Source organism: Cyanistes caeruleus, chromosome 28, assembly GCF_971803275.1.
Source record: "Cyanistes caeruleus chromosome 28, bCyaCae1.hap1.1, whole genome shotgun sequence".
In the NCBI taxonomy this organism is placed as follows: Eukaryota; Metazoa; Chordata; class Aves; order Passeriformes; family Paridae; genus Cyanistes; species Cyanistes caeruleus.
In genome coordinates this window covers 2,014,470-2,025,875 of record NC_141728.1, presented here as the reverse complement: position 1 = coordinate 2,025,875, position 11,406 = coordinate 2,014,470, and the positions used below count along the sequence as shown (strand labels likewise).

The window sequence follows — 11,406 nt, the reverse complement described above, 5'->3', positions numbered from 1 at the left end:
GTTTGTTATAATTTCCAGAATCCCAGGGCGGTTCAGGTTTCTAATACGGGCACGCTGTGTAATGAGGGCAATCCATTTGCTCCAAGTAGCATCGGTGGCATGATGCGTGGAAGGAATCTTTCCCTTGAACATCCACCCCAGCACCGGCAGTCGGGGTGCCAGAAGCAGCTGTGCTTCAGTACCAATGACCTCTGAGGCAGCTTGGACTCCTTCATAGGCGGCCAAAATTTCCTTCTCTGTTGGGGTGTAGTTGGCTTCGGATCCTCTGTAGCTTCGGCTCCAGAATCTCAGTGGTCGACCCCGAGTCTCACCAGGCACTTTCTGCCAAAGGCTCCAGGACAGACCATTGTTCTCGGCTGCAGAGTAGAGCACGTTTTTCACTTCTGGCCCCGTTCTGACTGGACCAAGGGCTACCGCATGAGCGATTTCCTGCTTGATCTGGGCGAAAGCTTGTTGCTGTTCAGGGCCCCAATGGAAATTGTTCTTCTTGCGGGTAACCAGGTAGAGAGGGCTCACAATCTGGCTATATTCAGGAATGTGCATTCTCCAAAAGCCTATGGCACCTAGGAAAGCTTGTGTTTCCTTCTTGTTGGTCGGTGGAGACATCGCAGTGATCTTATTGATGACTTCAGTGGGAATCTGACGCCGTCCATCTTGCCACTTTACCCCCAGGAACTGGATCTCCCGGGCAGGTCCCTTGACTTTGCTCCTCTTGATGGCAAAACCAGCCTTCAGGAGAATCTGGATGATCTTCTGTCCTTTCTCAAATACTTCTGCTGCCGTGTTCTTCCACACAATGATGTCATCAATGTACTGCAGGTGTTCTGGAGCCTCACCCTTTTCTAGCACAGTCTGGATCAGTCCATGGCAGATAGTAGGACTGTGCTTCCACCCCTGGGGCAATCGGTTCCAGGTATACTGCACACCCCTCCAGGTGAAGGCAAACTGAGGCCTGCACTCTGCTGCCAGAGGAATGGAGAAAAACGCATTTGCAATATCAATGGTCGCGTACCACTTTGCTGCCTTGGATTCCAGCTCATACTGAAGCTCCAGCATGTCTGGTACGGCTGCACTCAGTGGTGGCGTGACTTCATTCAGTCCACGGTAATCCACCGTCAGTCTCCATTCTCCACTGGACTTACGCACTGGCCATATGGGGCTGTTAAAGGGTGAACGAGCCTTGCTGACCACCCCTTGGCTCTCCAGCTCACGAATCATCGTATGGATGGGGACTACAGAGTCTCTGTCGGTGCGGTATTGCCGACGGTGCACTGTTGCTCTGGCAATTGGTACCTGTTGTTCTTCAACTCTCAGTAGTCCCACAGCAGAAGGGTTGTCTGAGAGACCAGGCAAGGTACTCAGTTGTCTGATGCCTTCTGTCTCTAGAGCAGCTATCCCAAAAGCCCAGCGATAACCTTTTGGGTCTTTGAAGTACCCGTTCCTGAGGTAATCTATGCCGAGGATGCATGGGGCCTCTGGACCAGTCACGATGGGGTGTTTCTGCCACTCATTCCCAGTTAAACTCACTTCAGCTTCCAGTACCGTGAGCTCCTGGGATCCCCCTGTCACCCCAGAAATAGAAATGGGTTCCGCTCCCACATACCTTGATGGCATTAGAGTGCATTGAGCGCCGGTATCAACCAAAGCCGTATATCTTTGTGGGTCAGATGTGCCAGGCCATCGGATCCACACTGTCCAATAGATCCGGTTGTCCCTTTCCTCTACCTGGCTAGAGGCAGGGACCCTCTAATCCTGGTCATGGTGCACGTTGCTCTCCTCCGGTGAATATGCTCTTGATGTCCCTTCAAGAGGATCACTCATATCATCATTTCTATACCTTCTGATGTTCTGGCCACGAGAGACCGGAGCGGCGCTGGCTCTAGATGAGCTCCTTGTGGTAGTTGTCCCTCTTTTTAGTTCACGTACCCGGGCTGCTAAGGAGGAGGTGGGTTTTCCATCCCACTTCCTCATGTCTTCTCCATGCTCCTGGAGAAAAAACCAGAGGTTACCTCGTGGAGTGTATCCTTTCTCCCTGGCTGGGGAATGCCTACTCCTAATAGCAGAGACTCTTGTTGGTTCTGGGGAGACGTGGTAAATTTCTTCTTTAAGTTCCTTTTTTTAGTTTCTGATGGCCCTCTTCAATCAAGCTCCGGACTTGCTCAGCCAGCCTTGTTTCCACAGATGAGACATGGGTGCGAAACGGGGCAGTGACAGTGTCCTCGTAGATTCTTAGTTTATTGGCCAGGACACCCACCCTGTCCTCACCTTCCCTCCATTGCAGTGTTGCCAGGTAACGGGAGTACATCTCTGGTCCAAGCCGTGCAAATCTCAGCCACATCTGTGACGTGCACTGGACACCATCTGGGCTCTTAGGAAATCTCTCATCTTCTGCAAAAATGATCTCCAGCACAGCCAACTCCCTCAGGCATCGGATACCCTGTTCCATTGTGCTCCATTTTCTCTGGTGCACCTGGAGGTCTTCTTTGCAGAGGTATCTGTCCCTTACACTTGTCAGCAGTCGCCTCCAGAGGCTGAGAGTTTCTTGGGTTCTCCCAATCCCCTGGTCAATGACCACATCCCGGGACAGCGATCCCAGTTGCCTGGCCTCACTTCCATCCAGGATGGTGTCGTTTGCTGCAGCGTCCCAGATGCGGAGCAGCCAGGTTAGGATGGACTCGTTCGTCTGGCGGGTGAATTCCCTCCGCAGGTCACGCAGCTCACCTAGGGATAGAGAGCGAGTGATAATCTCTGGTTCTGTCTCCTCCGCTGCGTGTGAAGGTCCTGCCTCACCCTCATCAGTCACTATGCGGACTGATTTGCTTTTTGATTTCTTTTTCTGAATGGGGGCAACTTCTACCGGTTTAGGCTGCTCTGGTTCGGTGACTGTTTGTGTGGAGGTGCTCATGGCCCTTTTGGTTCCTTTCTCCTCTGTGGTAGTCTGCGTAGACATGGACGCTGTTGTTTTGCTCTTGGTTCCTTTCTCCTCTGTGGCAGTCTGAGTGGACACGGATGCTGTTGCTTTGCTCTTGGTTTCTTTCTCCTCTGTGGCAGTCTGCGTAGACACGGACGCTGTGGCTTTGCTCTTGGTTCCTTTCTCCTCTGTGGCAGTCTGTGTGGTCATGGATGCTGTTGCTCTGCTCTTGGTTCTTTTCTCTTCCTCCTCAAGAAGACGCTGTACCACACCAAACAGTGCTTTGTTTCTAAGCATGGTGTACATGGTGCAGGCCATGCAGAGAAAACAAAACAGCAAGACTAGGCTGTCCTTGGCATCCAGAGAGAACTCAATATTTTTAAAAACTGCTGTGCCTGACCTGAAAGGCTGGAAGAAACCACTCTCCACTCTTCCCACCAAGGGCAGGGTGCGATTGTTGAGAAGGTCCCAGATGTAGCAGCCCAGACTAGGACAAGCAAACAAAATTGAGTATATATTCCGAATGGTATTCATTGCCTCACAGGTTATCATGCCATAAGCATAATAAACCAATAAAGCAATTCTCATACCATTCCCTGGTCTCAACAGGAGCAATACAACAGGCAAGTAGTTCCCCATGTGCGGGAAAATATAGAGAGCAAGATACAGTACCTATATAGACAAGCCAACCACCATGGTGGATAGGTTTCTGTTAATATGAAATTGCAATTCTGACTTTCTCTCAGGTTAATGCCCCACGTTGGGCGCCAAAAATATGTACTAGTTTGAAATCAAACCAGTGAGAGATCGCAAGTCAGAATTATAATTTAATAGGAAAATGATAAAAAGAATAAATGCAATAATATCAAAAACACTGACAGAGTCAGAATACAGCCTGGAACCCTGTTAGGGTGATGGTAGTCGTCCAGATGAGGTGGTCTTGTTGAAGCGTGATCCTCTGGAAGAAAGGGGGTCTGGTCTTCAGCTGAAAGTCCAGCAGTAGCTCCTGTCCTCTGGAAGTCCCGTAGGTAAGGGCTGCTGTGGTGTTCGAATTCTCAGCTTATATCCAGTATGGAATGCTTGGCTCCTCCCTCGGGGAGGAGCATCTCACAATGGGATGGTGAGTCATGAGATAAGGCCTTGATGAGCCATTAACAGAAAACAGTCCAGGAGGAAGTTATCTCTGAGTCATGCAGCAAGGCAGTGGTGGGCCCATTAACAGGGGACAATACAGGGGGAAGTTATCTATGAGTCATGGGGCAGGGCATTGATGGGCCCATTAACAGAAGGTAGCCCGGGGGGGGGGGGGGGGGGGAGGCAGGGAGCACTGCCTCACCTGGTTTCAACAGTACATGAGGATGGTGATAGAATATACTGCAACCCAGGACAATGGGCCATGAGCTAAGGGGTATATTTCAAGGATGAGTTATTCAAAGGCAAAGGTTCTCTTCATCTCTGAGAATAGAGGTTTTCTTCTTCTCTCTGTGGAGGCAAAGGGTCTTCATCAGCTCCAATCTCCCTCTCTCTCTGTTCAAGCTCTCATGGGATCACAGCTACTCCACCATCTGCTTGGCTTCATCAGTGGATACCTTTGCCCGGATCTACAGCTTGAATACTTCAATCCCCCAATAGTCTTTCATGAATGAAAGGAGTTATTTTTCAGAACATTATTATTCATCTCCATGGCCCTACCAAAAGAATATTTCAGCTTATTAGAGCATCTCCTCATTCTCCTTCCATCTCAGGCTTGATTCCTTCTTTTACTGTCCTTGATGTTTCACGTTGTCTTTTTCCGTGTCACTTGTTTCTTTTCTTTTCCTGGAGAGAGGATTAAAGTCTGCAGGTCTCCTGTGTGTAGTGCAAGGGTTAAATGTGTCCCAAGCCATGGCAGGCAGTGGTGGTGTGGGATTTCAGGTGTGGCTGGTGCCAGCTCTCAGGAGCTGTCTGTGCGGGCCGGGGGGCAGGGGGGGTGTTGGCGAGTGTCATCAGCCGTGGCCTGGCCCAGCCTGGGGGCCGGGGGCTCCCCTGGGAAGGGCTTTGGCCACCCCGCTGGAACGGGACCCGGAGGGCTTCCCGGGAAAGCCAGCACCGCAGCAGAGCCTGGCCTGGCCTGGGGGGGATCCCGCAGTCTCCATCTCCCCCCGGGAGCAGCTGGGCTCCGGCCCAGGCCCCCCCAGGCCGCACAGGCCACGGGGGAGCGGGGCCAGCCACACCACAGCTCTGCTGCCTTTCAAGGCTGCAAAGAAAGAGACCAGTTCCTGGCCTTGGGTGTTTAAAAGGTGGCATTCACAAAGGTGAAGTTCCTTTTCAGTGGTGCAGAATGCTGTCAGTTGTCAGAACTGGCCAGCTATTGGCTTGATCTCAAGCACAGAAGGAACTCCCCACAGCCTCTCTCAGAGGAATCACTGCTGGGGGTGTTTCCCACTTCTTTCCCTAAATGCTAAACTACCACACCCTTTTACCATAACATAATTCTCATAACTCATAGGCATCGAGGCCTTATTTAAAACCAGAAGTGTTTCTCCAGTATCAAGCAAAAATTCTACTTTTCTTTATTTTTTTTCCCAGTTTCATTTTTATAATCAGGGGGTCTGTTGGGGTGGATTTCCCGGGTCCCCTTCAGTCATCTTGTGGATGTGTGACTGCAACCACCCCTCCTTTCCCTTGTTACTTTTGGCTATCTCACTTCCACTTTGGACACTCAATTTTCCAGTGACCAAATTCTCCACAGTTCGCACATTGATCTCTACCCAGTTGAGATGGGCCTTGTTTGGGTGGTCCTTGTCCATCCCTTCCTTTCCCTTTTCCTTCCTCCTGTACCACTGCTACTAGCTTCTTCATTTCTTGCTTATATCCCTCTTCTCAATTGCTGAAAACTCTCCATGCCTCTTCCAATAAGGCTTCTAAGTTTCACCCATCTGCCCCCCAAAGCTTTTGGAGTTTACACCTCATGTCCCCCGTGGATTGTTCCAGAAATAGATGAACTAGCTGCTGTATTCCTACTTCAGAGCCCGGCTCCAGTGGTGTGTGTCTGTGCATCGCGTCCTTCCAAGGATCTGGGAATTCCCAGGGAGATTCCCAGGGACCTTGTTTGATTGCATATAAGGCTGCCCAGTTCATGGTTTTAGGTCCAGCCCTCTCCACTCCCTTCACTCTCCACTCCTGGCAGCTTCTGACTTTCTCCTTGCACTCGACTGATTTGGATCCCATGGTGGATCCTGGAGAGGAAAGTATTCTTTTCCATCCATTTGTAATGTTTTATAATGGTCCTTTGCCAGGTCCCCTGCTGGTTTTAGAACCAATTGCTGCTCAGTTTTGGTTAATGTTTCCAATATCAATTGTGTGTCCCTTCAATCGGGGTTATGTTGTTTGACTATATATCATAAACATTTGGCAGTGTTTACTGGGTCACTCTGATAATTCTTTGTGACCTTTTCTCAGGCCTCTGTGTCAAGAGGAGAAAAGGGTTCCTTAACTACCATTGTCCCTTCTGGTCCTATTGCTTCCCACAAGGGTGCCTGTAGTCCCTGCTTTCTGCTCCGGGATGCAATCGGGCTACCTGGGGGTGTTGGGGCTGATGCCCCCTTAAAGCTGTCAGGAGGAGGTGGAGGGGAAATGGAGCTTGCAGGTGTGGAGGGGGCAGAGGGGCAAATGGAGCTTCCAAGTGCACCTCTTCCTCCTGCTGCCTCCTAAAGGGAGGGCTGATTAAATGAGTACAGTTCTGTTCTTGCTGGGCTGCTGCTGGATAGGCCTTACTCAGCCTGATGCACCTCTGGCCGAGGCTGCAGCTCCAACAGCACCGTTTGAGCTTCCCTTTGTTGGCCTGATTTTCTTTCTCAAGGGCCAACACCAAAGGATCAGAGGGGGCTTTGATCCCACAGTCCCTCTGCCATTCAGGGTTATTCCAGAGGGAGAAAAACATATCACAGCCCCAAAGCTCATCCCACTTCCCCTGGTGTCTAAGGAAAAGCATGAGCTGCTATAGATGTACAAAATGCTCATGGTGAGAGACTTCTCCAGGGTCAAGCTGTTCAGGTATAAGGAATTTATTATTTGGGTAGAGGGAGGAAGAGACCCGTTTCTGCTGCCAGCCTCGGCGTACACGTGGTCAGGGAGGGAGAGAGAGACTGGAGAGGGGAGAGCAGGAGCCAGGGGTAAGAGAGTGGGGAGGACAAGAGAGGAGAGCTTAAAGAGAGAGAGGGGGGAACAAAAGAGTGAAGTTCTTGTTACAATACATAATATCCTTTTCCATTGTGAATGTTCTAATTCCCAGTAATCAACCACTACATGATACGCCCACTAAAGAATATTCATTTAGCCTTTACGAATTACTACATTACCATACTGTGTCACATTTCAAACTATAAAAGCTTTACAAATTCCTCTCTTGCTGCTTGACCTTTGGACTCTCTGTCTGCAGAAGGACATTGTTTCATCAACAGGGATTCTCCTTTAGCTGGCTAAGCTATTGTTCTGTGGTTATGTACCAACCCGTACTCGGCATCTTATGACTCAAAGCGAGCTTTCATTTCTATTTCCGTTCTAGGCTTCATATTTTCAAAATCTTTTGCTAAACAATCATATTCATAAGGTTTCCCTGTTTCATCCTCCCCAACAAACTGCAGCAGGGTGTTGTACTGTGCTGTGCTACTGGGGGCCACCTTGCACCATCATCCAGGCGATCCAACGGCCACCAGTGAGAACAATATTTTATTGAACTCTTTTTGTTCTCAGTTGCAGGAGAGGGGTTCAGGAATCAAGAGACAGCTCAGTATGAGTCAACTACTTGTTCCACTTTGTTGCAGTTTCAGCTACAGTTTTACAGTAGTTAAAGTTAGTAAGGTAACATGCCACACTTGTTCTGTTATGATTGGATAATTGCCATTATTCATTCATTAATTTCTATGTTATTATTGGTCCAGCTCATGACACCTGAGCTCCATAAGATATCTTTAGCAGAACTCATAAGATACATTAAGCAGGCTATATGAGATACATGTAGAGGGCTTCACAAGAGCCATTTTTCAGATTTCACATCCAGAATTCACATCCATACTTCACATCCTGAATTCACATCCTATTCATTGCCACATTAGCACTTAGTTTTCCTTTGATCTTTAGCACAACGTTGTGCCAAGGACTCACGCTAACTCAAAGTCAGGGTTGTGCAGGCCTTCCAGGGAGCAATGGCCACGAGAAGCAAGGCATTCTTCTACACTCAGTGCCCCCAGTGCTTGTGATTTCTTTCCAATGTGCTAAGACACATCCCAGTGGGCTGACTCTCGGTACCTCTTTGCCCTGTCCTGTCCCTTTTATCTTCTCCTTCTTGTCTTATCCCATTTCCACCTAAATATTTCCTCACAATTTCTCAGAGTCTTTTCCCCGCTCTTCTTTGTTCACAACCCAAGTCTGAGGCACAAAATGGGTCCTTCCACACACAGGCTTTAAGATCTCAGGCTCACAACCAACCTGTCCTCGCTCACACTGCGGGCACCCCCTGGGCTGTTGGGCAGAAGAGCAGTGCCAGCGTGGTGCACAAACCTTACACTGGAATAATACCCACGCAAAATGTTGTCCCTGTTGTGAGTGAAACACCCCAAGAGCACAATTACACACTATTGCTGGCATCCCTTCTGTCCCTTCTGGCATTTCCAGATCTTTAGGAGAGGGCTGTTCCCAGTCCAAAGCTGTGATCTTTCTGGCAGAATTTTGATAAACTCCCTCTAATAACACCCGCTCGTTCCCTCTGTCTGTCCAGTGGTGCCCTGGGTTTACAAACTCCCAAGGGTCCAGGCCAAACCTCTGGGGCAGAGATAGTCCTTTAATTTGCCTTGCCAGGCTTGGAGCGTTCTTTCAGCCCTTCCATCACTTGTTATGACTGATAAGATTGAACACCCAGCGTATCCAACACAGAAAGCGAAGGAAAGTTACCAACGTGCTGGGATTATAACTTTTGACACAAGAGAGCAATATTGCTACAGAAATACACACAAATCACTAAATGCTCTGCAAAAATGCACAAATGACTGCTGAAAATCCTACAGTGAAAGACAAAAAACCCAAAATTATACTCTTAACATCATGCACTACACTTCCAATTGTTTTAACCAGGTCTCAGCCACCGTCTCAGTCACTCACACACAACCAAAAGTCTGGACATAACACACTTCACCAAACAGCAGCATTAACACAGGGGTTCGTTCCAGCCACCTCCAGAATTGCCAGTGGCCAATCCCTTTGGTCAATGAACCCCCCTTTGCCGGCCCCAGCCGTTCCCCTCCTGCCGGCCGCGCAATCAGCCCAAGCGGTCCCTGCACCGCTCACTGACCCATGGTCACTTGCAAGCCCACCTTACCCCAGCAGGGACGAGGCTACGCGCAGGGACGTCTCCCTGCGGCTCAGCAGCAGCAGCCCTTTAGTCCAGACCCCCCGAGGCTGGATTATAATACAAACCCTTTGATCCACGGGCAGCAGGTTCCTCGTCTATCCCTGCGCTGAGCGCACCAGTTGAGGAGTACCCCGAGAAGATCCCGGGGCGCGCCTTGGGGAGTCCATCCCCCGTGTGCTCCCACAGGGGGATAGAGAGGACTCCTGCCTGGCTCCCCAAAACTGACACATGGAAAGACTCTAAAACTGCAGGAGTTTTAAAGTACGTTTGATTATTTATTATTGACAGGTGCTGGGCACACGGGGGATTGAACCTCCAAAGATGTGTGCAAACGTCACAAGGTGTACATTCTCTATTTATCCCCCAAGGTATTCCATATGCATAGGATTGCACAATTTGCTTCATGTACATTCGTTTTTGGCCCCTCCCATCCCCATTCCATATGGTAATGAGATCCACACCCTTCTGGGCAAGCACAGTTCACTCTGGCGGTCACTGAGGGGTCTTCAGGGATGAAGGCTCTGAACTGTCCAAACCCCTGGGTCAGCTCTGTCCAGCTCAGGAGCCTGAGGGCCTCTTTCATCTCAATGTTTTTTCTTTCCTAGGGCACTATGTTAAAATAGATGTTATAGCCACTATACAGTGGAGTAAATAATTCTGATTAAGACTTTTTTGTCCAGTCATAATCCTAATCAATCTTATCTATATGTATATAAATACTTCTGCTTTGCTGTTCATTTTGAGAGACAAAGTTGTACAAAGGTTCAATTCCACCTGTATAATCCTTTACACAAAAATCCTTTGCAAATCCTGGGGCTGGGACTTGATCCAGGCACTCCCAGGCTCCTCTCACAGAAGGAGTTGAGAAATCCTGGGGGTCCTGGCTTGGGGGATCTTGGGGTGTAATTGGGGTGTTGGGGGTTCCTTCTGCACCAGGTGACCCAACAGGAGCTTCTCTAATAACCTTTGCCTGAAGCTCCCACTGTGCCCATGACAGGAGCCCCTGGCAGTGTCGGTGACATCCCGGCTCTTTGGCAGCCTGGGCACTGCTGGGATGTCACCCTGGAGCCCCTGGCAGTGTCTGTGACATCCCGGCTCTTTGGCAGCCTGGGCACTGCTGGGATGTCACCCTGGAGCCCCTGGCAGTGTCGGTGACCTCACTGTTATTTAGCAGCACAGGGATGTCACCACTGGACTCCTGTCGCTGCCTGTGACAAATTGGCTCCTTGGCAGCGTGGAGACACCTCTGTTGTCACCCTGGAGCCCTGGGACTGTCACCTCACGACCCTCAGGAAGATGAAGGAGCCCTGGGATGTCCCCAAGGAGCCCCTGGGAATGCATGTGAGCTCACAGCTCTTCAGCAGCCTGGAAAGCCTGGGATCTGTTCATTCCTGCTCTGCTGAGGATGGATCCTCAGCAACTTGGAGGGAGGTTCCCTGATGAGTTTTACTTCTCCAGAGGCTTGTTCAGTCTTCAGCTCTTCAGTCCAGGAATTCAGTCCCAAAAACTCATTAAGATTTCAAATTGCTCTAACAAGACAATTCCCTGGGAATAATTCAATAAGTCTTCAGTTCTTCTATGGTTAATTATACAGATTTCAGAAGTGTATTCAAACAGAATATACTGTATTATTAATACGGCTGAGGTTTTTTTTATCCTATTTAGCTTTCTGTTTATGCACTGATATCAGCAATCTCCAGTTGATATTGATCCTGAGCACCTCCTAAATCACTCTGAACAGATCTGAAAATCAAGTCCCTTTCTGGCTGACAATCCATCAGCCTTTGTCCCTAAAGCCCCCCATCTCAGGGCTGGGCTCTCATCCCAGCCCTGGCCCCCAGAGCAGCTGAGGAATGGAGCCACATCCAGGGGTGTCCCCAGGGCTCAGGGCTGGGGCCAGCTCAGTTCAATCTCTTTATTGCTGCTCTGGCCCAGGGCACCCAGGGCCCCCTCAGGCAGCTGCCAGGGGAGCCCAAGCTGGCTGGGAGTGTGGCTGTGCTGGAGGGCAGGAAGCTCTGCAGAGGGATCTGGGCAGGCTGGAGCCATGGGCCCAGCACAATTGGATGAGGTTCAGCAAGGCCAAGGGCCGCGTCCTGCCCTGGCCTCA

At 49.9% G+C, this 11,406-nt stretch overlaps 1 long non-coding RNA gene across 1 annotated transcript in view; it reads left to right on the top strand.

Moving 5' to 3' along the window:
- The first annotated feature begins 2,330 nt into the window (after nucleotides 1–2,330).
- Nucleotides 2,331–11,406, top strand: part of LOC147649008 (uncharacterized) — a 769,650-nt gene continuing 760,574 nt past the window's right edge. The window contains exon 1 of the long non-coding RNA XR_015279683.1: nucleotides 2,331–2,491. This is a non-coding gene — a long non-coding RNA (uncharacterized LOC147649008). The remainder of the gene's footprint in view (nucleotides 2,492–11,406) is intronic.